Consider the following 25,320-nt stretch of genomic DNA (forward strand, 5'->3'; position numbering starts at 1 on the left):
GGTGTGTCTGTGTGTCTGTTAGTCGGTGTGTCTGTGTGTCTGTTAGCCGGTGTGTCTGTGTGTCTGTTAGTCGGTGTGTCTGTGTGTCTGTTAGTCGGTGTGTCTGTTAGTCGGTGAGTCTGTGTGTCTGGTAGTCGATGAGTCCGTGTGTCTGTTAGTTGTGTGTCTGTTAGTCGGTGAGTCTGTGTGTCTGTTAATCTGTGTGTCTGTTAGTCTGTGTGTCTGTTGGTTGGTGTGTCTGTTAGTCGGTGTGTCTGTGTGTCTGTTAGTCGGTGTGTCTGTGTGTCTGTTAGACGGTGTGTCTGTGTGTTGGGTAGTCGGTGTGTCTGTGTGTTTGGTAGTCGGTGTGTCTGTGTGTCGGATGAAGACCCTATTTAGTAAAAACCCTCTCAGCAGTTTCCATTCTGTTCTTTGTGGAATTCTGTTAGTGGAGCAACAGGTGATAATATTTATGTGTTGGGGCAGCAGTCAGGTGTAGAGGACAGCTGTAGAGGACGGCTTTAGAGCACAAGTGTATAGGACAGGTGTGGAGGACAGTTGTAGAGTACAGGTGTGGAGGACAGTTGTAGAGTACAGGTATGGAGTACAGGTATGGAGTACAGGTATGTAGGACAGTTGTAGAGTACAGATGTGGAGGATGGTTGTAGAGTACAGGTGTGGAGGACAGTTGTAGAGTACAGGTATGGAGTACAGATGTGGAGGATGGTTGTAGAGTACAGGTGTGGAGGACAGTTGTAGAGTACAGGTGTGGAGTACAGGTATGGAGTACAGGTATGTAGGACAGTTGTAGAGTACAGATGTGGAGGACGGTTGTAGAGTACAGGTGTGGAGGACAGTTGTAGAGTACAGGTGTAGAGCACAGGTGTAGCGGACAGGTGTAGAAGACAGGTGTAGAAGACAGGTGTGGAATACAGGCGTAGAGACAGCAGGCAGATGTAGAGGCACAGAGTCAGAGACAGCAGACAGATGTAGAGGCACAGAGTCAGAGACAGCAGACAGATGTAGAGGCTCAGAGCCAGAGGTAGCAGACAGGTGTAGAGGCACAGAGCCAGAGGTAGCAGACAGGTGTAGAGGCACAGAGTCAGAGACAGCAGACAGGTGTAGAGGCACAGAGCCAGAGGTAGCAGACAGGTGTAGAGGCACAGAGTCAGAGACAGCAGACAGGTGTAGAGGCTCAGAGCCAGAGACAGCAGACAGGTGTAGAGGCTCAGAGTCAGAGACAGCAGACAGGTGTAGAGGCTCAGAGCCAGAGACAGCAGACAGGTGTAGAGGCTCAGAGTCAGAGACAGCAGACAGGTGTAGAGGCTCAGAGTCAGAGACAGCAGACAGGTGTAGAGGCTCAGAGTCAGAAACAGCAGACAGGTGTAGAGGCTCAGAGCCAGAGGTAGCAGACAGGTGTAGAGGCACAGAGTCAGAGACAGCAGACAGGTGTAGAGGCTCAGAGTCAGAGACAGCAGACAGGTGTAGAGGCTCAGAGTCAGAGACAGCAGACAGGTGTAGAGGCTCAGAGTCAGAGGTAGCAGACAGGTGTAGAGGCACAGAGTCAGAGACAGCAGACAGGTGTAGAGGCTCAGAGTCAGAGACAGCAGACAGGTGTAGAGGCTCAGAGTCAGAGACAGCAGACAGGTGTAGAGGCTCAGAGTCAGAGACAGCAGACAGGTGTAGAGGCACAGAGTCAGAGACAGCAGACAGGTGTAGAGGCTCAGAGTCAGAGACAGCAGACAGGTGTAGAGGCTCAGAGTCAGAGACAGCAGACAGATGTAGAGGCTCAGAGCCAGAGACAGCAGACAGGTGTAGAGGCAAAGAGTCAGAGACAGCAGACAGGTGTAGAGGCACAGAGTCAGAGACAGCAGACAGGTGTAGAGGCAAAGAGTCAGAGATGGCATCATAATCACTTAACACTGGAATGGTAGGAGAAGATGGAGGAGGGTGTGGAGGACTGAGGAGGGGAAAGAGGAGGAGGACTGGGGAGGAAGAGGATGATGAGAGGAGGAAGAGGACGTGGAGGAGGAGGAGGACTGAGGAGGAAGAGAAGTAGGATGACAATGACTGAGGAAGAGGAGGATGACTGAAGAGGAGGAGGAGGACTGAGGATGAAGCGGAGGAGAAGGGTGATGACTGAGGAAGAGGTTCAGTAAAATACATTCTATCCTTCATCATATCGAAGGAACAGCTGCTGCCTACTGACCTTGGAGTTAGCTACTGGAGTTGCTGGTTGTTGCTGTTTCCAGGAATCTCCTCAGTCAGAGGGGGAGAATCACTCATCCACCCACTGTCTTTATCATAACTCTGTGGGGCACGGAGGGCTAAGCGGAGGTATTTGGCAACTGCTGCTACAGAACTATGATGGAACAGGGAGCAGCAAGGCGGAGTGAGGCAAGGCCACTGACAGAATGCAGCAAGGCAGAGAGCAGGAAGACAGAGCAGCAAGGCAGAGAGCAGCAAGAGAGAGAGCAGCAAGGCAGAGAGCAGCAAGAGAGAGATTAGCAAGAGAGAGCAGAAACACAGAGATTAGCAGGAGAGAGAGCAGTAAGGCAGAGAGGAGCAAAGCAGAGAGCAGCAAAGCAGAGAGCAGTAAGGCAGAGAGCAGCAAAGCAGAGAGTAGCTAGGCAGAGAGCAGTAAAACACAGAGCAGCAAGGCAGAGATTAGAAAGGCAGAGAGCAGCAAGACAGAGAGCAGCAAGGCAGAGAGCAGCAAGGCAGAGAGCAGCTAGGCAGAGAGCAGCAAGGCAGAGAGCAGCTAGGCAGAGAGCAGCAAAACAGAGATTAGCAAAACAGAGATTAGCAAAACAGAGAGCAGCAAGGCAGAGAGCAGCAAGGCAGAGAGCAGTAAGGCAGAGAGCAGCAAGACAGAGATTAGCAAGGCAGAGAGCAGCAAGACAGAGATTAGCAAGGCAGAGAGCAGCAAGACAGAGATTAGCAAGGCAGAGAGCAGCAAGACAGAGATTAGCAAGGCAGAGAGCAGCAAGACAGAGATTAGCAAGGCAGAGAGCAGCAAGACAGAGATTAGCAAGGCAGAGAGCAGCAAGACAGAGATTAGCAAGGCAGAGAGCAGCAAGACAGAGATTAGCAAGGCAGAGAGCAGCAAGACAGAGATTAGCAAGGCAGAGAGCAGCAAGACATAGATTAGCAAGGCAGAGAGCAGCTGGGCAGAGAGCAGCAAGGCAGAGAGCAGCAAGGCAAATCACTGACTAGTTATTTATTCCATCTCCGAACAAAGGAGGGAAATAATTGTTTCTCCTGGACGAAAAAAAAGACATTAAATTGAGAAAGTGTTCAGTTTTTCTTTGAGTTATGTTATTCTCTGAGAAACAACGTGGAGAAAAGACTGCCAGAATAATCTGTCTTTCTCACCGCTTTGATATTACCTCAGGTAATGTCCTTAAAGCAGTCATCAAAATAAAGAATGTAGCACACTCCAGAACGTGGCACACTCCAGAACGTGGCACACTCCAGAACGTAGCACACTCCAGAACGTGGCACACTCCAGAACGTGGCACACTCCAGAACGTGGCACACTCCAGAACGTGGCACACTCCAGAACGTTGCACACTCCAGAACGTGGCACACTCCAGAACGTGGCACACTCCAGAACGTGGCACACTCCAGAACGTGGCACACTCCAGAACGTGGCACACTCCAGAACGTAGCACACTCCAGAACGTGGCACACTCCAGAACATGGCACACTCCAGAAAGTGGCACACTCCATGTGTAATCTCCCAGCAATTTAATGGGTGGTGGGCAGTCATCCTCACAATTACACCTTTCATTAATGTGAAAATTTTGCATGCACTGGCAAGTGCCCAGCGATTGTCGGATCCAGGCATCGGTCTCCTATTCACTCCCATGGAATAAATGTTTTATCTACTGCGCAAAGAAACCACGAGCGAGGGAGAAGGAGGGGAGAGTAAAAAATGCTGGTAAATCTTAGAAACGTTGAGTTTATTAGCTATTAAGATAAAGTATTCTGGCAGCACCAGACATATTTACAGGCTTGTTATTAGATAGTTGACTTGTGTGTTTTCTTTCTTGTGGAGAAATGTCTTTGCAGTATTCAAAGATTTCCTGAATTCATCATTAGGGTGACATGGTAGTCTCAGTAAGCTTTTTTTTGCGTTTAGCGATAGCTACATATGTAGGATCTTAATTTGATCACTCTTTTGTTGGTAAGAATTTTGATGTGCTGCAGGAAATGCAGATTTTTTATTTTTTATTTACATACATTCACTGAAAACCTGCACTAACACATGGTTATATAGTAACAGTATTGCACTTTTCATGTAGCTAACCACCAATTAAGCAACATCATGGACTCAATGTTCAAATACTGTTGCTACATTAATATTTTCTTATGGTGATTATGATCTTACATCTGTAGCTAAGATTATGCGGTGGAGCAATGCTCCCTGTCTGTGGTTGCTGTAGCTGAACGGGTGGAGCAATGCTCCCTGTCTGTGGTTGCTGTAGCTGAACGGGTGGAGCAATGTTCCCTGTCTGTGGTCGCTGTAGCTGGACGGGTGGAGCAATGTTCCCTGTCTGTGGTCGCTGTAGCTGGACAGGTGGAGCAATGTTCCCTGTCTGTGGTCGCTGTAGCTGGACGGGTGGAGCAATGTTCCCTGTCTGTGGTCGCTGTAGCTGAACGGGTGGAGCAATGTTCCCTGTCTGTGGTCGCTGTAGCTGGACAGGTGGAGCAATGTTCCCTGTCTGTGGTCGCTGTAGCTGGACGGGTGGAGCAATGTTCCCTGTCTGTGGTCGCTGTAGCTGGACGGGTGGAGCAATGTTCCCTGTCTGTGGTCGTTGTAGCTGTACGGGTGGAGCAATGTTCCCTGTCTGTGGTCGTTGTAGCTGTACGGGTGGAGCAATGTTCCCTGTCTGTGGTCGCTGTAGCTGTACGGGTGGAGCAATGTTCCCTGTCTGTGGTCGCTGTAGCTGTACGGGTGGAGCAATGTTCCCTGTCTGTGGTCGTTGTAGCTGTACGGGTGGAGCAATGTTCCCTGTCTGTGGTCGTTGTAGCTGTACGGGTGGAGCAATGTTCCCTGTCTGTGGTCGCTGTAGCTGGACGGGTGGAGCAATGTTCCCTGTCTGTGGTCGTTGTAGCTGTACGGGTGGAGCAATGTTCCCTGTCTGTGGTCGCTGTAGCTGTACGGGTGGAGCAATGTTCCCTGTCTGTGGTCGTTGTAGCTGTACGGGTGGAGCAATGTTCCCTGTCTGTGGTCGTTGTAGCTGTACGGGTGGAGCAATGTTCCCTGTCTGTGGTCGTTGTAGCTGTACGGGTGGAGCAATGTTCCCTGTCTGTGGTCGCTGCAGCTGTACGGGTGGAGCAATGTTCCCTGTCTGTGGTCGCTGCAAGCTGTACGGGTGGAGCAATGTTCCCTGTCTGTGGTCGTTGTAGCTGTACGGGTGGAGCAATGTTCCCTGTCTGTGGTCGCTGTAGCTGTACGGGTGGAGCAATGTTCCCTGTCTGTGGTCGTTGTAGCTGTACGGGTGGAGCAATGTTCCCTGTCTGTGGTCGTTGTAGCTGTACGGGTGGAGCAATGTTCCCTGTCTGTGGTCGTTGTAGCTGTACGGGTGGAGCAATGTTCCCTGTCTGTGGTCGTTGTAGCTGGACAGGTGGAGCAATGTTCCCTGTCTGTGGTCGCTGCAGCTGTACGGGTGGAGCAATGTTCCCTGTCTGTGGTCGTTGTAGCTGTACGGGTGGAGCAATGTTCCCTGTCTGTGGTCGCTGTAGCTGGACGGGTGGAGCAATGTTCCCTGTCTGTGGTCGTTGTAGCTGTACGGGTGGAGCAATGTTCCCTGTCTGTGGTCGCTGTAGCTGTACGGGTGGAGCAATGTTCCCTGTCTGTGGTCGTTGTAGCTGTACGGGTGGAGCAATGTTCCCTGTCTGTGGTCGCTGTAGCTGGACGGGTTTGTTGCTCAATATCTGCCGTTCCAAATCATTCATAGAGTACTAAACGCTTACTTCTTAATCCTCGACAGGCCCTCGACTCTCACCATTTCATCGCTGTGTTCACACTGTGAGGCGAGGCAACAAACTGGCTCCCACACATTTTAGAGGGCACCTCGAATACACCCAAAGAAGAAGAAGATGATCATTAATTATTATGAGTTAAAGTGCGCTGCTGGACATGGGGTCACAAAGGCCTTGACCTATGAACTAAATCAACTCTACTTCACTGGATTCTGGGTCTGGGAACTGTCTTTAATCTCTAGTCTAGAAACCCAATCATATTAACGTGGCGGAAAGATGCTTATCGCTAACAAACTAGTCCCCGGTGACATCAGCAAGGCCTTATCCTGTCTCTGACTAGATGCTAAATTATTGACGAATAACGATATTTTGAAGGTCGTTGAAAAGCAATTACTTTGAGTTTGTCTTTATAATGTCTTTCACTACACCATCGATTACATCAATACGACCCAGGACAGGACAACTCATCAACTGATACAGATGCCATGCGGAGATTTACACACTTACGACCCAGGACAGGACAAGTCATCAACTGATACAGATGCCATGCGGAGATTTACACACTACGACCCAGGACAGGACAACTCATCAACTGATACAGATGCCACTACGACCCAGGACAGGACAAGTCATCAACTGATACAGATGCCATACGACCCAGGACAGGACAACTCATCAACTGATACAGATGCCATGCGGAGATTTACACACTTACGACCCAGGACAGGGATAACTCATACAACTGCCATGCGGAGATTTACACACTACGACCAGGACAGGACAACTCATCAACTGATACAGATGCCATGCGGAGATTTACACACTACGACCCAGGACAGGACAACTCATCAACTGATACAGATGCCATGCGGAGATTTACACACTACGACCCAGGACAGGACAACTCATCAACTGATACAGATGCCATGCGGAGATTTACACACTACGACCCAGGACAGGACAACTCATCAACTGATACAGATGCCATGCGGAGATTTACACACTACGACCCAGGTGTCATTCATCACCAGCCATGCAATAACACTGTGACAGACAGCGCTGACACGAACAGAGGTAGATTAACGGTCTGTGGATCATTCATGCAAATACATGTGAAAGGCATGTCTGTCACAGTCACACCAGGCTATCAGTGTGTCGAACCCTGTATCATATTCCCCAGGCGGTCGCCTTCCTTTTACTACCAATTAGCCTGAACTATGTGTAGCAGGAGCTGCTCCAGGGTGATGTGGTGTCTGCAGTATAAACAGTTGTGGTGAGAGGTTGGTGGGGCGGGGAGACAAGGGCTGATTAAAAGAGAGAATGACCTATGACCTATTACAAGGGCGTATGTCCACGTAAGTGTCCTCTGTCATGTGGTTTGATAGTCCAATAGACTAGTGTGATAAATCATCAATATACCGTTCAAGACTTGGGCTTGCCTGTCTTTGTCATCATATAATAATAATAAGGAGAATGATACATGCCATTTATCAGGAGCTTTTATCCAAATCAATTTAGTTATGCATCATTTCTTTGAAGAGACTCGTCACGGGACTAAAGCTCACTATCCTGGCAGTGCATTAGCCATGTTCTACTGTCTTAAGCTACAGAGGACAACATTGTGTGTGTGTGTGTGTGTGTGTGTGTGTGTGTGTGTGTGTGTGTGTGTGTGTGTGTGTGTGTGTGTGTGTGTGTGTGTGTGTGTGTGTGTGTGTGTGTGTGTGTGTGTGTGTGTGTGTGTGTGTGTGTGTGTGTGTGTGTGTGTGTGTGTGTGTGTGTGTGTGTGTGTGTGTGTTAGTCATCTCTAGCATGCTGAGATACACAGGAGAGAGACACCTGACTGCAATGTCAACAGGGGCGTTGCCTCTGTCCCAGTAATATAACCCCTGGTCTCTGTCCCAGTAATATAACCCCTGGTCTCTGTCCCAGTAATATAACCCCTGGTCTCTGTCCCAGTAATATAACCCCTGGTCTCTGTCCCAGTAATATAACCCCTGGTCTCTGTCCCAGTAATATAACCCCTGGTCTCTGTCCCAGTAATATAACCTCTGGTCTCTGTCCCGGTAATATAACCCCTGGTCTCTGTCCCAGTAATATAACCCCTGGTCTCCCAGTAATAGAAACCCGTGGTCATTCTGTAGCTCAGTTGGTAGAGCATGGCGCTTGTAACGCCAGGGTAGTGGGTTCGATCCCCGGGACCACCCATACGTAGAATGTATGCACACATGACTGTAAGTCGCTTTGGATAAAAGCGTCTGCTAAATGGCATATATTATTATTATTATTATATATTATTATTATTGGTCTCTGTCCCAGTAATATAACCCCTGGTCTCTGTCCCAGTAATATAACCCCTGGTCTCTGTCCCAGTAATAGAACCCCTGGTCTCTGTCCCAGTAATATAACCCCTGGTCTCTGTCCCAGTAATATAACCTCTGGTCTCTGTCCCAGTAATATAACCCCTGGTCTCTGTCCCAGTAATATAACCCCTGGTCTCTGTCCCAGTAATATAACCCCTGGTCTCTGTCCCAGTAATAGAACCCCTGGTCTCTGTCCCAGTAATATAACCCCTGGTCTCTGTCCCAGTAATATAACCTCTGGTCTCTGTCCCAGTAATATAACCCCTGGTCTCTGTCCCAGTAATATAACCCCTGGTCTCTGTCCCAGTAATATAACCCCTGGTCTCTGTCCCAGTAATAGAACCCCTGGTCTCTGTCCCAGTAATATAACCCCTGGTCTCTGTCCCAGTAATATAACCCCTGGTCTCTGTCCCAGTAATAGAACCCCTGGTCTCTGTCCCAGTAATATAACCCCTGGTCTCTGTCCCAGTAATATAACCCCTGGTCTCTGTCCCAGTAATATAACCCCTGGTCTCTGTCCCAGTAATAGAACCCCTGGTCTCTGTCCCAGTAATATAACCCCTGGTCTCTATCCCAGTAATATAACCCCTTGTCTCTGTCCCAGTAATAGAACCCCTGGTCTCTGTCCCAGTAATATAACCCCTGGTCTCTGTCCCAGTAATAGAACCCCTGGTCTCTGTCCCAGTAATATAACCCCTGGTCTACGTCCCAGTAATATAACCCCTGGTCTCTGTTCCAGTAATAGAACCCCTGGTCTCTGTCCCAGTAATATAACCCCTGGTCTCTGTCCCAGTAATATAACCCCTGGTCTCTGTCCCAGTAATAGAACCCCTGGTCTCTGTCCCAGTAATATAACCCCTGGTCTCTGTCCCAGTAATATAACCCCTGGTCTCTGTCCCAGTAATATAACCCCTGGTCTCTGTCCCAGTAATATAACCCCTGGTCTCTATCCCAGTAATATAACCCCTGGTCTCTGTCCCAGTAATAGAACCCCTGGTCTCTGTCCCAGTAATATAACCCCTGGTCTCTGTCCCAGTAATAGAACCCCTGGTCTCTGTCCCAGTAATATAACCCCTGGTCTACGTCCCAGTAATATAACCCCTGGTCTCTGTTCCAGTAATAGAACCCCTGGTCTCTGTCCCAGTAATATAACCCCTGGTCTCTGTCCCAGTAATATAACCCCTGGTCTCTGTCCCAGTAATATAACCTCTGGTCTCTGTCCCAGTAATATAACCTCTGGTCTCTGTCCCAGTAATATAACCTCTGGTCTCTGTCCCAGTAATATAACCCCTGGTCTCTGGTCTCTGTCCCAGTAATATAACCCCTGGTCTCTGGTCTCTGTCCCAGTAATATAACCCCTGGTCTCTGTCCCAGTAATATAACCCCTGGTCTCTGTCCCAGTAATATAACCCCTGGTCTCTGTCCCAGTAATAGAACCCCTGGTCTCTGTCCCAGTAATATAACCCCTGGTCTCTGTCTCAGTAATATAACCCCTGGTCTCTGTCCCAGTAATAGAACCCCTGGTCTCTGTCCCAGTAATATAACCCCTGGTCTCTGGTCTCTGTCCCAGTAATATAACCCCTGGTCTCTGTCCCAGTAATATAACCCCTGGTCTCTGTCCCAGTAATATAATCCAATTTGTAAGTCGCTCTGGATAAGAGCGTCTGCTAAATACTTAAATGTAAATAACCCCTGGTCTCTGTCCCAGTAATATAACCCCTGGTCTCTGTCCCAGTAGTATAACCCCTGGTCTCTGTCCCAGTAATATAACCCCTGGTCTCTGTCCCAGTAATATAACCCCTGGTCTCTGTCCCAGTAATATAACCCCTGGTCTCTGGTCTCTGTCCCAGTAATATAACCCCTGGTCTCTGGTCTCTGTCCCAGTAATATAACCCCTGGCCTCTGTCCCAGTAATATAACCCCTGGTCTCTGGTCTCTGTCCCAGTAATATAACCCCTGGTCTCTGGTCTCTGTCCCAGTAATATAACCCCTGGTCTCTGGTCTCTGTCCCAGTAATATAACCCCTGGTCTCTGTCCCACTAATATAACATTTACATTTAAGTCATTTAGCAGACGCTCTTATCCAGAGCCCCTGGTCTCTGGTCTCTGTCCCAGTAATATAACCCCTGGACTCTGGTCTCTGTCCCAGTAATATAACCCCTGGTCTCTGGTCTCTGTCCCAGGAATATAACCTCTGGTCTCTGTCCCAGTAATATAACCTCTGGTCTCTGTCCCGGTAATATAACCCCTGGTCTCTGGTCTCTGTCCCAGTAATATAACCCCTGGTCTCTGTCCCAGTAATATAACCCCTGGTCTCTGTCCCAGTAATATAACCCATGGTCTCTGTCTCAGTAATATAACCCCTGGTCTCTGTCCCAGTAATATAACCCCTGGTCTCTGTTCCAGTAATATAACCCCTGGTCTCTGTCCCAGTAATATAACCCCTGGTCTCTGTCCCAGTAATATAACCCCGGGTGTCTGTCTTTGTAATATAACCTCTGGTCTCTGTCCCAGTAATATAACCCCTGGTCTCTGGTCTCTGACCCAGTAATATAACCCCTGGTCTCTGTCCCAGTAATATAACCCCTGGTCTCTGGCGCAGTAATATAACCCCTGGTCTCTGGTCTCTGTCCCAGTAATATAACCCCTGGTCTCTGGTCTCTGTCCCAGGAATATAACCTCTGGTCTCTGTCCCAGTAATATAACCTCTGGTCTCTGTCCCAGTAATATAACCCCTGGTCTCTGTCCCAGTAATAGAACCCCTGGTCTCTGTCCCAGTAATATAACCCCTGGTCTCTGTCCCAGTAATATAACCCCTGGTCTCTGTCCCAGTAATATAACCCCTGGTCTCTGTCCCAGTAATAGAATCCAATTTGTAAGTCGCTCTGGATAAGAGCGTCTGCTAAATGACTTAAATGTAAATAACCCCTGGTCTCTGTCCCAGTAATATAACCCCTGGTCTCTGTCCCAGTAATATAACCCCTGGTCTCTGTCCCAGTAATATAACCCCTGGTCTCTGTCCCAGTAATATAACCCCTGGTCTCTGTCCCAGTAATATAACCCCTGGTCTCTGGTCTCTGTCCCAGTAATATAACCCCTGGTCTCTGGTCTCTGTCCCAGTAATATAACCCCTGGCCTCTGTCCCAGTAATATAACCCCTGGTCTCTGGTCTCTGTCCCAGTAATATAACCCCTGGTCTCTGGTCTCTGTCCCAGTAATATAACCCCTGGTCTCTGGTCTCTGTCCCAGTAATATAACCCCTGGTCTCTGTCCCACTAATATAACATTTACATTTAAGTCATTTAGCAGACGCTCTTATCCAGAGCCCCTGGTCTCTGGTCTCTGTCCCAGTAATATAACCCCTGGTCTCTGGTCTCTGTCCCAGTAATATAACCCCTGGTCTCTGGTCTCTGTCCCAGGAATATAACCTCTGGTCTCTGTCCCAGTAATATAACCTCTGGTCTCTGTCCCGGTAATATAACCCCTGGTCTCTGGTCTCTGTCCCAGTAATATAACCCCTGGTCTCTGTCCCAGTAATATAACCCCTGGTCTCTGTCCCAGTAATATAACCCATGGTCTCTGTCTCAGTAATATAACCCCTGGTCTCTGTCCCAGTAATATAACCCCTGGTCTCTGTTCCAGTAATATAACCCCTGGTCTCTGTCCCAGTAATATAACCCCTGGTCTCTGTCCCAGTAATATAACCCCGGGTGTCTGTCTTTGTAATATAACCTCTGGTCTCTGTCCCAGTAATATAACCCCTGGTCTCTGGTCTCTGACCCAGTAATATAACCCCTGGTCTCTGTCCCAGTAATATAACCCCTGGTCTCTGGCGCAGTAATATAACCCCTGGTCTCTGGTCTCTGCCCCAGTAATATAACCCCTGGTCTCTGGGCCAGTAATATAACCCCTGGTCTCTGTCCCAGTAATATAACCCCTGGTCTCTGTCCCAGTAATATAACCCATGGTCTCTGTCCCAGTAATATAACCCCTGGACTCTGTCCCAGTAATATAACCCCTGGTCTCTATCCCAGTAATATAACCCCTGGTCTCTGGTCTCTGTCCCAGTAATATAACCCCTGGTCTCTGGTCTCTGACCCAGTAATATAACCCCTGGTCTCTGTCCCAGTAATATAACCCCTGGTCTCTGGTGTCTGTCCCAGTAATATAACCCCTGGTCTCTGGTCTCTGCCCCAGTAATATAACCCCTGGTCTCTGGTCTCTGTCCCAGTAATATAACCCCTGGTCTCTGTCCCAGTAATATAACCCCTGGTCTCTGTCCCAGTAATATAACCCATGGTCTCTGCCCCAGTAATATAACCTCTGGTCTATGTCCCGGTAATATAACCCCTGGTCTCTGGTCTCTGTCCCAGTAATATAACCCCTGGTCTCTGTCCCAGTAATATAACACCTGGTCTCTGTCCCAGTAATATAACCCCTGGTCTCTGTTCCAGTAATATAACCCATGGTCTCTGTCCCAGTAATATAACCCCTGGTCTCTGTCCCAGTAATATAACCCCTGGCCTCTGGGGCAGTAGCAGTAATATAACCTCTGGCCTCGGGGGCAGTAGCAGTAATATAACCCCTGGCCTCGGGGGCAGTAGCAGTAATATAACCCCTGGCCTCGGGGGCAGTAGCAGTAATATAACCCTGGCCTCGGGGGCAGTAGCAGTAATATAACCCCTGGCCTCGGGGGCAGTAGCAGTAATATAACCCCTGGCCTCGGGGGCAGTAGCAGTAATATAACCCCTGGCCTCGGGGGCAGTAGCAGTAATATAACCCCTGGCCTCGGGGGCAGTAGCAGTAATATAACCCCTGGCCTCGGGGGCAGTAGCAGTAATATAACCCCTGGCCTCGTGGGCAGTAGCAGTAATATAACCCCTGGCCTCGGGGGCAGTAGCAGTAATATAACCCCTGGCCTCGGGGGCAGTAGCAGTAATATAACCCCTGGCATCGGGGGCAGTAGCAGTAATATAACCCCTGGCCTCGGGGGCAGTAGCAGTAATATAACCCCTGGCATCGGGGGCAGTAGCAGTAATATAACCCCTGGCCTCGGGGGCAGTAGCAGTAATATAACCCCTGGCCTCGTGGGCAGTAGCAGTAATATAACCCCTGGCCTCGGGGGCAGTAGCAGTAATATAACCCCTGGCCTCGGGGGCAGTAGCAGTAATATAACCCCTGGCATCGGGGGCAGTAGCAGTAATATAACCCCTGGCCTCGGGGGCAGTAGCAGTAATATAACCCCTGGCATCGGGGGCAGTAGCAGTAATATAACCCCTGGCCTCGGGGGCAGTAGCAGTAATATAACCCCTGGCATCGGGGGCAGTAGCAGTAATATAACCCCTGGCCTCGGGGGCAGTAGCAGTAATATAACCCCTGGCCTCGGGGGCAGTAGCAGTAATATAACCCCTGGCCTCGGGGGCAGTAGCAGTAATATAACCCCTGGCCTCGGGGGCAGTAGCAGTAATATAACCCCTGGCCTCGGGGGCAGTAGCAGTAATATAACCCCTGGCATCGGGGGCAGTAGCAGTAATATAACCCCTGACCTCGGGGGCAGTAGCAGTAATATAACCCCTGGTCTCGGGGGCAGTAGCAGTAATATAACCCCTGGCCTCGGGGGCAGTAGCAGTAATATAACCCCTGGCCTCGGGGGCAGTAGCAGTAATATAACCCCTGGCCTCGGGGGCAGTAGCAGTAATATAACCCCTGACCTCGGGGGCAGTAGCAGTAATATAACCCCTGGCCTCGGGGGCAGTAGCAGTAATAAAACCCCTGGCCTCGGGGGCAGTAGCAGTAATATAACCCCTGGCCTCGGGGGCAGTAGCAGTAATATAACCCCTGGCCTCGGGGGCAGTAGCAGTAATATAACCCCTGGCCTCGGGGGCAGTAGCAGTAATATAACCCCTGGCCTCGGGGGCAGTAGCAGTAATATAACCCCTGGCATCGGGGGCAGTAGCAGTAATATAACCCCTGGTCTCTGTCCCAGTAATATAACCCTGGCTTCGGGGGCAGTAGCAGTAATACAACCCCTGGCCTCGGGGGCAGTAGCAGTAATATAACCCCTGGCTTCGGGGGCAGTAGCAGTAATATAACCCCTGGCCTCGGGGGCAGTAGCAGTAATATAACCCCTGGCTTCGGGGGCAGTAGCAGTAATATAACCCCTGGCCTCAGGGGCAGTAGCAGTAATATAACCCCTGGCCTCGGGGGCAGTAGCAGTAATATAACCCCCGTGGAAATGCCTTGTTCCATTCCAGGGAAGATTATTTTGGAGAGGGAAAAAATGTCCATGGGTTCATTAAATCCCCCTCAGCCCTCACTCACCCCCTCCTCAGCGTGGGACTACAGAGCCAGAGTCACACCCGAGGACCATCCATCATTCAAACACTCAATTACACCTGCATTCATCTTCAGCCAATAGCAACGGCCCGACCTCAGCCACACAAGCACAGTTTACATGTTAATCTATCGGCATGGACGTCCAGGCCCATTTGTCTTCCTATTGATTGGACCAGCTGGGACTCCTGGAATCTGCAGATTAATCCCATCTCTCTCTCTCTCTCTCTACACCCCTTCTCTCTCTCTCTACTCCCCTTCTCTCTCTACTCCCCTTCTCTCTCTCTACTCCCCTTCTCTCTCTTCTACCCTTCTCTCTCTACTCCCCTTCTCTCTCTACTCCCCTTCTCTCTCTACTCCCCTTCTCTCTCTACACCCCTTCTCTCTCTCTACTCCCCTTCTCTCTCTACTCCCCTTCTCTCTCTCTACTCCCCTTCTCTCTCTTCTACCCTTCTCTCTCTACTCCCCTTCTCCCTCTACCCCCTTCTCTCTCTACTACCCTTCTCTCTCTCTACTCCCCTTCTCTCTCTCTACTCCCTTCTCTCTCTCTACTCCCCTTCTCTCTCTACTCCCCATCTCTCATCTCTCTCTCTACTCCCCTTCTCTCTACTTCCCTTCTCTCACTACTCCCCTTCTCTCTCTACTCCCCTTCTCTCTCTACCCCCTTCTCTCTCTACTACCCTTCTCTCTCTACTCCCCTTATCTCTCTACTCCCTTCTCTCTCTACCACCCTTCATCTCTCTCTACCACCCCCTCTCTCTACTCCCCTTCTCTCTCTACTCCCCTTCTCTCTCTACTCCCCTTCTCTCTCTCTACTCCCCTTCTCTCTCTCTACTCCCCTTCTCTCTCTACTCCCCTTCTCTCTCTCTACTCCCCTTCTCTCTCTCTACTCCCCTTCTCTCTCTCTACTCCCCTTCTCTCTCTACTCCCCTTCTCTCTCTCTACTCCCCTTCTCTCTCTCTACTCCCCTTCTCTCTCTACTCCCCTTCTCTCTCTCTACTCCCCTTCTCTCTCTACTCCCCTTCTACTCCCCTTCTCTCTCTCTACTCCCCTTCTCTCTCTACTCCCCTTCTCTCTCTACTCCCCTTCTCTCTCTACTCCCCTTCTCTCTCTCTACTCCCCTTCTCTCTCTCTACCCCCCTTCTCTCTCTACTCCCCTTCTCTCCCTCTACTCCCCTTCTCTCTCTCTACTCCCCTTCTCTCTCTACAACCCTTCTCTCTCTACTCCCCTTCTCTCTCTCTACTCCCCTTCTCTCTCTCTACTCCCCTTCTCTCTCTCTACTACCCTTCTCTCTCTCTACTCCCCTTCTCTCTCTCTACTCCCCTTCTCTCTCTACTACCCTTCTCTCTCTACTACCCTTCTCTCTCTACTCCCCTTCTCTCTCTACTCCCCTTCTCTCTCTACTCCCCTTCTCTCTCTACTCCCCTTCTCTCTCTCTACTCCCCTTCTCTCTCTACTCCCCTTCTCTCTCTACTCCCCTTCTCTCTCTACTCCCCTTCTCTCTCTACTCCCCTTATCTCTGTATGGGTTTTCTGAAGTAGCCTGGCCTCGGGGGCAGTAGCAGTAATATAACCCCTGGCCTCGGGGGTAGTAGCAGTAATATAACCCCTGGCATCGGGGGCAGTAGCAGTAATATAACCCCTGGTCTCTGTCCCAGTAATATAACCCTGGCTTCGGGGGCAGTAGCAGTAATATAACCCCTGGCCTCGGGGGCAGTAGCAGTAATATAACCCCTGGCTTCGGGGGCAGTAGCAGTAATATAACCCCTGGCCTCGGGGGCAGTAGCAGTAATATAACCCCTGGCTTCGGGGGCAGTAGCAGTAATATAACCCCTGGCCTCGGGGGCAGTAGCAGTAATATAACCCCTGGCCTCGGGGGCAGTAGCAGTAATATAACCCCTGTGGAAATGCCTTGTTCCATTCCAGGGAAGATTATTTTGGAGAGGGAAAAAATGTCCATGGGTTCATTAAATCCCCCTCAGCCCTCACTCACCCCCTCCTCAGCGTGGGACTACAGAGCCAGAGTCACACCGGAGGACCATCCATCATTCAAACACTCAATTACACCTGCATTCATCTTCAGCCAATAGCAACGGCCCGACCTCAGCCACACAAGCACAGTTTACATGTTAATCTATCGGCATGGACGTCCAGGCCCATTTGTCTTCCTATTGATTGGACCAGCTGGGACTCCTGGAATCTGCAGATTAATCCCATCTCTCTCTCTCTCTCTCTACACCCCTTCTCTCTCTCTACTCCCCTTCTCTCTCTACTCCCCTTCTCTCTCTCTACTCCCCTTCTCTCTCTTCTACCCTTCTCTCTCTACTCCCCTTCTCTCTCTACTCCCCTTCTCTCTCTACTCCCCTTCTCTCTCTACACCCCTTCTCTCTCTCTACTCCCCTTCTCTCTCTACTCCCCTTCTCTCTCTCTACTCCCCTTCTCTCTCTTCTACCCTTCTCTCTCTACTCCCCTTCTCCCTCTACCCCCCTTCTCTCTCTACTACCCTTCTCTCTCTCTACTCCCCTTCTCTCTCTCTACTCCCCTTCTCTCTCTCTACTCCCCTTCTCTCTCTACTCCCCATCTCTCATCTCTCTCTCTACTCCCCTTCTCTCTCTACTCCCCTTCTCTCACTACTCCCTTTCTCTCTCTACTCCCCTTCTCTCTCTACCCCCCTTCTCTCTCTACTACCCTTCTCTCTCTACTCCCCTTCTCTCTCTACTCCCCTTCTCTCTCTACCACCCTTCATCTCTCTCTACCACCCTTCTCTCTCTACTCCCCTTCTCTCTCTACTCCCCTTCTCTCTCTACTCCCCTTCTCTCTCTCTACTCCCCTTCTCTCTCTCTACTCCCCTTCTCTCTCTACTCCCCTTCTCTCTCTCTACTCCCCTTCTCTCTCTCTACTCCCCTTCTCTCTCTCTACTCCCCTTCTCTCTATACTCCCCTTCTCTCTCTCTACTCCCCTTCTCTCTCTCTACTCCCCTTCTCTCTCTACTCCCCTTCTCTCTCTCTACTCCCCTTCTCTCTCTACTCCCCTTCTCTCTCTACTCCCCTTCTCTCTCTACTCCCCTTCTCTCTCTCTACTCCCCTTCTCTCTCTCTACCCCCCTTCTCTCTCTACTCCCCTTCTCTCCCTCTACTCCCCTTCTCTCTCTCTACTCCCCTTCTCTCTCTACTACCCTTCTCTCTCTACTCCCCTTCTCTCTCTCTACTCCCCTTCTCTCTCTCTACTCCCCTTCTCTCTCTCTACTACCCTTCTCTCTCTCTACTCCCCTTCTCTCTCTCTACTCCCCTTCTCTCTCTACTACCCTTCTCTCTCTACTACCCTTCTCTCTCTACTCCCCTTCTCTCTCTACTCCCCTTCTCTCTCTACTCCCCTTCTCTCTCTCTACTCCCCTTCTCTCTCTACTCCCCTTCTCTCTCTACTCCCCTTCTCTCTCTACTCCCCTTCTCTCTCTACTCCCCTTATCTCTGTATGGGTTTTCTGAAGTAGCCTACTTCAAGGGGACCTCTATAGTTCTCTCTCTCTCTCTCTCTCTCACACACACACACACACACACACACACACACACACACACACACACACACACACACACACACACACACACACACACACACACACACACACACACACACACACACACACACACACACACACACACACACACACACACACACACACACACACTTAATATTCTGCTACACTTACTGGGTGTCCGTGTTAATGTATTGCGATAAGGAGAGCAAATGGACGAGGTTAATTAATAGATAGGGTACTCAATTTGACACAGTTCTTTTGTCTCTCTCTGGATCGTTGGGACAAAAACCAATGACAGGCCTTTTTCTACCTCAGCAGGGAAGCTCTCCACTCAGTGTCCGTCTCCCCTCTACACGTTGTGGTCAATTCTAAATGTCTAAAGTTTACATTTACATTTACATTTAAGTCATTTAGCAGACGCTCTTATCCAGAGCGACTTACAAATTGGTGCATTCACCTTATGACATCGAGTGGAACAGCCACTTTACAATAGTGCATCGAAATCTATTAAGGGGGGGGTGAGAAGGATTACTTTATCCTATCCTAGGTATTCCTTAAAGAGGTGGGGTTTCAGGTGTCTCCGGAAGGTGGTGATTGACTCCGCTGTCCTGGCGTCGTGAGGGAGTTTGTTCCACCATTGGGGGGCCAGAGCAGCGAACAGTTTTGACTGGGCTGAGCGGGAACTGTACTTCCTCAGTGGTAGGGAGGCGAGCAGGCCAGAGGTGGATGAACGTAGTGCCCTTGTTTGGGTGTAAGGCCTGATCAGAGCCTGGAGGTACTGAGGTGCCGTTCCCCTCACAGCTCCGTAGGCAAGCACCATGGTCTTGTAGCGGATGCGAGCTTCAACTGGAAGCCAGTGGAGAGAGCGGAGGAGCGGGGTGATGTGAGAGAACTTGGGAAGGTTGAACACCAGACGGGCTGCGGCGTTCTGGATGAGTTGTAGGGGTTTAATGGCACAGGCAGGGAGCCCAGCCAACAGCGAGTTGCAGTAATCCAGACGGGAGATGACAAGTGCCTGGATTAGGACCTGCGCCGCTTCCTGTGTGAGGCAGGGTCGTACTCTGCGGATGTTGTAGAGCATGAACCTACAGGAACGGGCCACCGCCTTGATGTTAGTTGAGAACGACAGGGTGTTGTCCAGGATCACGCCAAGGTTCTTAGCGCTCTGGGAGGAGGACACAATGGAGTTGTCAACCGTGATGGCGAGATCATGGAACGGGCAGTCCTTCCCCGGGAGGAAGAGCAGCTCAGTCTTGCCGAGGTTCAGCTTGAGGTGGTGATCCAAGTTCACTTGTTTGCCTCCTGTTTATTTGTACTGGATGCCCTTTCACCCCGTTAATTACCTGCGTTGTCTGTAAGGGAGGAACCCATTTTCACTGTTCATTTGCATAGCAATAAGGCGCCTCGAAGGGGGGGGGCACACCATGTTGTGTTGTGCCTTAGAACAACCCTTAACCGTGGTATATTAGCCATATACCACAACTCCTCAAGCCTTATTGGTTAAATGTCTAACTGAATCCTTTAAAGACTTCAGAACAGCAGAACAGCTCAGAGGATGATTATATAAAAGGTGCTCGATGACATCACAGAATTAAATTAATTTTAGATTTGATCTGAAAGACATACATCTCCTGTGTGCTCAGTAATGAGGAGGAGGACCCAGAGAGTAATGACATGCATTACAGGAGAGTAATGGAGAGAGAGAGATGGAGAGAGAGGGGGATGGAGAGAGAGGGGGATGGAGAGAGAGAGAGAGAGAGAAAGAGAGAGAGGGATGAGAGAGAGAGAGAGGGGGAGGGATGTAGAGAGAGAGAGAGAGGGATGAGAGAGAGAGAGGGGGGGTGGAGAGAGAAAGGGATGGAGAGAGAGAGGGATGGAGAGGGATGGAGGGAGAGAGGGATGGAGAGAGAGAGGGATGGGGAGAGAGAGAGTGATGGAGAGAGAGAGAGAGGGAGAGAGTCTAGCAAACTGGAATGCTATTTGGCCCTAAACAGATAGTACACAGTGGCAGAATACCTGACCACTGTGACTGACGCAAACTTAAGGAAAGCTGTGACTATGTATAGACTCAGTGAGCATAGCCTTGCTAATGAGAAAGGTTGCCGTAGGCAGACCTGGCACTCTAGACAAGACAGGCTATGTGCTCACTGCCCACAAAATGAGGTGGAAACTGAGCTGCACTTCTTAACCTCCTGCTAAATGTATGACCATATTAGAGACACATAATTTCCCTCAGATTACACAAACTCACAAATAATTGTATTTATACTGGGTGAAATACCACAGTGTGCCATCACAGCAGCAACAGTTGTGACCTGTTGCCACAAGAAAAGGGCAACCAGTGAAGAACAAACACCATTGTAAATACAACCCATATTTATGTTCATTTATTTTCCATTTTGTACTTTAACCATTTTCACATTGTTACACCACTGTATATAGACATAATATAACATTTGTAATGTCTTTATTCTTTTGTAACTTCTGTGAGTTTAATGTTTACTGTTCCTTTGTGATGTTTACTTCTCTTCTGTTTATTATCTACTTCACTTGCTTTGGCAAAATTAACGTAAAGTAGAAGTCAGAAGTTTACATACACTTAGGTTGGAGTCATTAATACTCGTTTTTCAACCACTCCACAAATGTATTGTTATTAACAAACTATAGTTTTGGCACGTCGGTTAGGACATCTACTTTGTGCATGACACAAGTCATTATTCCAACAATTGTTTACAGACAGATTATTTCACTTATAATTCACTGTATCACAATTCCAGTGGGTCAGAAGTTTACATACACTAAGTTGACTGTGCCTTTAAACAGCTTGGAAAATTCCAGAAAATTATGTCATGGCTTTAGAAGCTTCTGATAGGCTAATTGACAATGTTTGAGTCAATTGGAGGTTTACCTGTGGATGTATTTCAAGGCCTACCTTCAAACTCAGTGCCTCTTTGCTTGACATCATGTGAAAATCAAAAGAAATCAGCCAAGACCTCAGAAAAACAATTGTAAACCTCCACAAGTCTGGTTTAGCCTTGGGAGCAATTTCCAAACCCCTGAAAGTACCACGTTCATCTGTACAAACAATCGTACGCAAGTATAAACACCATGGGACCACGCAGCCGTCATACCGCTCAGGAAGGAGACACGTTCAGTCTCCTAGAGGTGAAGGTACTTTCGTGCGAAAAGTGGAAATCAATCCCAGAACAACAGCAAAGGACCTTGTGAAGATGCTGGAGGAAACAGGTACAAAAGTATCTATATCCACAGTAAAACGAGTCCTAAATCGACATAACCTGAAAGGCCGCTCAGCAAGGAAGAAGCCACTGCTCCAAAACCACCATAAAAAAGCCAGACTACAGTTTGCTTCTGCACATGGGTACAAAGATCGTACTTTTTGGAGAAATGTCCTCTGGTCTGATGAAACAAAAAAATAACTGTTTGGCCATAATGACCATCGTTATGTTTGGATAAAAGGGGGGAGGCTTGCTAGCCGAGGAAACACCATCCCAACTGTGAAGCACAGGGGTGGCAGCATCATGTTGTGGATATACTGAAGAAACATCTCAAGACATCAGTCAGGAAGTTAAAGTTTGAGTGTATGTAAACTTCTGACTTCAACTTGTATGTTCCAAATGGCAATAAAGCCCCTTGAATATGAGAAAGAGAGAGAGAGAGAGAGAGAGAGAGAGAGAGAGAGAGAGAGAGAGAGAGAGAGAGAGAGAGAGAGAGAGAGAGGGAGGAGCAAGGAGAGGAGCAGAGAGAGGGACAAGGAGAGGAGCAGGGAGAAGAGCAGGGAGAGGAGCAGGGAGAGGAGCAGAGAGAGGAGCAGGGAGAGGGGCAGGGAGAGGAGCAGAGAGAGGAGCAAGGAGAGGAGCAGGGAGAGGAGCAGGGAGAGGAGCAGGGAGAGGACCAAAGAGAGGAGCAGGGAGAGGAGCAAAGAGAGGAGCAAGGAGAGGAGCAGGGAGAGTAGCAGAGAGAGGAGCAAGGAGAGGAGCAGGGAGAGGGGTAGGGAGAGGGGCAGAGAGAGCAGCAAGGAGAGGAGCAGGGAGAAGAGCAGGGAGAGGAGCAGGGAGAGGGACAATGAGAGGAGCAGGGAGAAGAGCAAGGAGAGGAGCAGGGAGAGGAGCAGGGAGAGGAGCAAGGAGAGGAGCAGAGAGAGGAGCAGGGAGAGGGACAAGGAGAGGAGCAGGGAGAAGAGCATGGAGAAGAGCAGGGAGAGGAGCAGGGAGAGGAGCAGAGAGAGGAGCAAGGAGAGGAGCAGGGAGAGGAGCAGGGAGAGGAGCAGGGAGAGGAGCAAGGAGAGGAGCAGGGAGAGGAGCAGGGAGAGGGACAATGAGAGGAGCAGGGAGAAGAGCAAGGAGAGGAGCAGGGAGAGGAGCAGGGAGAGGAGCAAGGAGAGGAGCAGGGAGAGGAGCAGGGAGAGGGACAAGGAGAGGAGCAGGGAGAGGAGCAGAGAGAGGAGCAAGGAGAGGAGCAGGGAGAGGAGCAGGGAGAAGAGCAGGGAGAAGAGCAAGAGAGAGGAGCAGAGAGAGGAGCAGGGAGAGGAGCAGAGAGAGGGACAAGGAGAGGAGCAGGGAGAAGAGCAAGGAGAGGAGCAGGGAGAGGAGCAGAGAGAGGAGCAGGGAGAGGAGCAGAGAGAGGAGCAGGCCTAAATTGAAAACAGCAGTCCCCAAGGTTAGAGCACATCAATCCTGCTATACTGGATGTCTCGGAAGAGAAGAAGGGGAAGTAAAGCAGAATGAACAAAGCTATGGAGGAAATCAAGTTGGGAAGAGGGAGCGAGTGAGAAGTGGGAGGTGGGCAGCGCAGAAAGAAAGAACGAGAGAGCGAACATAAAGAGAAAGAGAGGGAGAGGGAGTGCAGTGAGTGAGAGAGAGAGCACACAGAGAGAGAGAAAGGGAGAGAACACAGAGAGAGAGAGAGAGAGAGAGAGAGAGAGAGAGAGAGAGAGAGAGAGAGAGAGAGAGAGAGAGAGAGAGAGAGAGAGAGAGAGAGAGAGAGAGAGAGAGAGAGAAAGAGGGAGGGAGGGAGTGAGAGCGAGAGCACAGAGAGAGAGAGAGAGGGAGAGCACACAGAGAGAGAAGGGGAGAGCTCAGCAGAGCACGAAAACGAACGCAAGAGTAGAAAGGAGCTCCGATAGTGAGACAGGCCGGGAGAGAAAGCAGAGAGAGAGAGAGATAATACAGCCGGCGACAGAGAGACAGCTCAGTAGTGCTGCCATCAGGAATAACAACACTGCCATGCAACCTTAGTGCGGGTGGATGATTTGGGGCTGTCGTTGGATGCCAGACCGTGCCGTGCAGTCCGAGTCCTGGGCATCACTGCAATGAGGTAGGGCTGCAGAGGGAAAGGGAGCAGGGCTGTCTGGGTTAGTGGGTAGATGAAACACTGTCTGTAGGGACGTGTGACGGAAATATACACGTTCCTCTAGTTTCATTTATCCTACATGCAGGATATTTATAGGTTTTCAGTTGATACGAGAGGGAAGCTATAGTCTGCTTTATTCTGCTTCATACAGTAGCTACTATTCTCCTGTGCGGTCAGAGGAACTGGACTCTGGGATCTTTTCCCATCAGCCACAGAGAGCTGGCCTGTCGGGACAAGGAGATGTCACCATGAAGGTTTTTAGTCGTTCTCGATATGAAGTCACGGCTTCTAGCCTTGACATGACATGATGGGTGGGTATAAAGCATGTCTGGCCACTGTGATTCCCCGGGGGAATCTGGTACTGGTCGTCTGGGAGAACTATGAGACTTGTGGTGCTCAATATGGTATTATGTGGAGTATAAATCGAGACAGGTGAATTTAAAGCTTGTAACAGAAGTGCTCTGCCATAAGTTGTCAGACTGTCTTCAGAGATTTCTGTTGTCCTGGTATAGAAATATATATATAATATGTATACTGTAGTGTCCCTAATATCAACAGGCAGAATGTAGTGGGGGGGGCTTAGAGTGTCATAGAGTGAGGGGATGCGGGTGTAGAGGTGTAGAGGTTTTTGTAGAGATGTAGGTGTGTAGAGGTTTTTGTAGAGGTGTAGGGGTGTAGATGTGTAGGGGTGTAGAGGTGTAGAGGTGAAGGGTGTAGAGGTGTAGGAGTGTAGAGGTGTAGAGGTGAAGGGTGTAGAGGTGTAGGGGTGTAGAGGGTTTTGTAGAGGTGTAGGGGTGTAGAGGTTCTTGTAGAGGTTTATGGGTGTAGAGGTTTTTGTAGAGGTGTAGGGGTGTAGAGGTGTAGGAGTGAAGGGGTTTAGAAGTGTAGGGTTGTAGGGGTGTATAGGTGTAGAGTTGTAGTGGTGTAGAGGTGTAGAGTTGTAGGGGTGTAGAGGTGTAGGGGTGTGGAGGTTTAGATGTGTAGGGGTGTAGAGGTGTAGGGGTGTAGAGGTTAGATGTGTAGAGGTGTAGAGGTGTAGGGGTGTAGAGGTTAGATGTGTAGAGGTGTAGAGGTGTAGGGGTGTAGAGGTGTAGGGGTGTAGAGGTTTAGATGTGTAGGGGTGTAGAGGTGTAGGGGTGTAGAGGTTAGATGTCTAGAGGTGTAGAGGTGTAGGGGTGTAGAGGTGTAAGGGTGTAGAGTTCTAGTGGTGTAGAGGTGTAGGGGTAAAGAGGTGTAGAGGTGTAGAGTTGTAGGGGTGTAGAGGTGTAGGGGTGTAGAGGTTTAGATGTGTAGGGGTGCAGAGGTGTAGAGTTGTAGTGGGGTAGGGGTGTAGAGGTGTAGAGGTTTAGATGTGTCGGGTGTAGAGGTGTAGAGTTGTAGAGGTGTAGATGTGTAGGGGTGTAGATGTGTAGAAGTGTAGGAGTGTAGAGTTGTAGAGGTGTAGATGTGTAGAGGTGTAGGGGTGTAGAGGTGTAGGGGTGTAGAGGTGTAGGTGTGTAGAGGTTTTTGTAAAGGTGTAGAAGTATAGTGGTGTATGGGGTGAAGGGGTGTAGATGTGTAGGGGCGTAGGGATGTGATTAGGGGTGTAAGGTTGTGATTAAGGGTGTAGGGATGTGATTAGGGGTGTAGGGGTGTGATTAGGGGTGTAGGGGTATGATTAGTATTGTAGAGATGTGATTAGGAGTGTAGGGGTGTGATTAAGGGTGTAGAGATGTGATTGGGGGTGTAGTGGTGTGATCAGGGGTGTGATTAGG

General features: G+C 49.7%; 1 protein-coding gene across 6 annotated transcripts in view; it reads left to right on the forward strand.

Annotated features, from left to right (window-relative positions):
• LOC124045539 (extracellular sulfatase Sulf-2-like) overlaps positions 1–25,320 on the forward strand; it is a 367,147-nt gene that overhangs the window by 224,603 nt on the left and 117,224 nt on the right. For 4 of the 6 annotated variants that reach the window (XM_046364887.1, XM_046364890.1, XM_046364891.1 and 1 more), the window contains exon 1: positions 23,219–23,530. The exons of the other annotated variants lie outside the window; for them this stretch is intronic. The gene's annotated coding sequence lies outside the window, so the exon portion shown is untranslated. Of the gene's footprint in view, positions 1–23,218; positions 23,531–25,320 lie in introns of those variants that run through there. 6 annotated transcript variants of the gene reach the window in all.

Source organism: Oncorhynchus gorbuscha, linkage group LG10, assembly GCF_021184085.1.
Source record: "Oncorhynchus gorbuscha isolate QuinsamMale2020 ecotype Even-year linkage group LG10, OgorEven_v1.0, whole genome shotgun sequence".
NCBI classification, from domain to species: domain Eukaryota; kingdom Metazoa; phylum Chordata; class Actinopteri; order Salmoniformes; family Salmonidae; genus Oncorhynchus; species Oncorhynchus gorbuscha.